Here is a 1,606-nt window from a genome sequence, read left to right on the forward strand (position 1 = left end):
ATCTTTGGGATGCAGCAAAGGCAGTTCTAAAGGAAAGTATATAGCAATAGAAACCTTTCTCAAAAAACAAGAAAGGTCTCAAATACACAACCTAACCCTACACCTAACGGAGCTGGAGAAAGAACAGCAAATAAAGTCTAAACCCAGCAAGAGAAGAGAAGTAATAAAGATCAGAGCAGAAATCAATGAAATAGAAACCAAAAGAACAGTAGAACAGATCAACAAAACTAGGAGCTGGTTCTTTGAAAGAATTAATAAGACTGATAAACCCCTGGCCAGACTTATCAAAAAGAAAAGAGAAAGGACCCACATAAATAAAATCATGAATGAAAGAGGAGAGATCACAACCAACACCAAAGAAATACAAACAATTATAAGCACATATTATGAGCAACTCTATGCCAGCAAATTAGATAATCTGGAAGAAATGGATGCATTCCTAGAGGTGTATCAACTACCGAAACTGAGCCAGGAAGAAATAGAAAACCTGAACAGACACATAACCACTAAGGAAATTGAAGCAGTAATCAAAAAACTCCCAACTAACAACAGCCCAGGGCCAGATGACTTCCCAGGGGAATTGTACTGAACATTTCTTTTTTTTTTTTAATTTTATTTATTTATTCATGAGAGAGAGAGAGAGAGGCAGAGGGAGAAGCAGGCTCCCAAGGAGCAGGGAGCCTGATGTGGGACGTTAGCAGTACTGCCCTCACTAGACGTTCATTGGACAGTAGCGCAACCCCAAGAAAAGGATGGCTGTACTGAACATTTCAAGAAGAATTAATACCTATTCTTCTGAAACTGTTCCAAAAAATAGAAGTGGAAGGAAAACTTCCAAACTCATTTTATGAGGCCAGCATTACCTTGATCCCAAAACCAAAGACTCCATCAAAAAGAATTACAGACCAATATCCTTGATGAACATGGATGCAAAAATTCTCACCAAAATACTAGCCAATAGGATCCAACAGTGCATTAAAAGGATTATTCACCATGACCAAGTGGGATTTATTCCTGGGCTGCAAGTTTGGATCAACATCTGCAAATCAATCATGTGATACAATACATTAATAAAAGAAAGAACAAGAACCATATGATCCTTTGTCAAAAGCATTTGATAAAGTATAGCATCCTTTCTTGATTAAAACTCTTCAGTGTAGGGATAGAGGGTACATACCATAATATCATAAAAGCCATCTATGAAAAACCCACAGCAAATATCATTCTCAATGGGGAAAAATGGAGAGCTTTCCCCCTAAGGTCAGGAACATGGCAGGGACGTCCACTATCACCACTGCTATTCCACATAATACTAGAGGTCCTAGCCACAGGAATCAGACAACAAAAAGAAATAAAAGGCATCCAGATGGGCAAAGAAGAAGTCAAACTCTCACTCTCTGCAGGTGATACTTTATGTGGAAAACCCAAAAGACTCCACCCCAAAACTGCTAGAACTCATATAGGAATTCAGGAGAGTTGCAGGATATAAAAAGCAATGCACAGAAATCAGTGGCATTCCTATACACCACCACCAAGACAGAAGAAAGAGAAATTAAGGAGTTAATCCCATTTACAATTGCACCCAAAATGATATCTAGGTATAAAT

At 38.3% G+C, this 1,606-nt stretch overlaps 1 non-coding gene across 1 annotated transcript; it reads right to left on the bottom strand.

The window, feature by feature from the left end:
- Window positions 1-661: 661 nt before the first annotated feature.
- Window positions 662-757, bottom strand: LOC123858140 (U4atac minor spliceosomal RNA). Its single transcript, XR_006794096.1, has one exon. It is a non-coding gene; the product is annotated as a U4atac minor spliceosomal RNA (small nuclear RNA).
- Between the last annotated feature and the right edge of the window lie 849 nt (window positions 758-1,606).

This window comes from Mirounga angustirostris, unplaced genomic scaffold (genome assembly GCF_029215605.1).
Source record: "Mirounga angustirostris isolate CCGP_5_RB_7025 unplaced genomic scaffold, mMirAng1.0.hap1 SCAF_13, whole genome shotgun sequence".
Taxonomy (NCBI): domain Eukaryota; kingdom Metazoa; phylum Chordata; class Mammalia; order Carnivora; family Phocidae; genus Mirounga; species Mirounga angustirostris.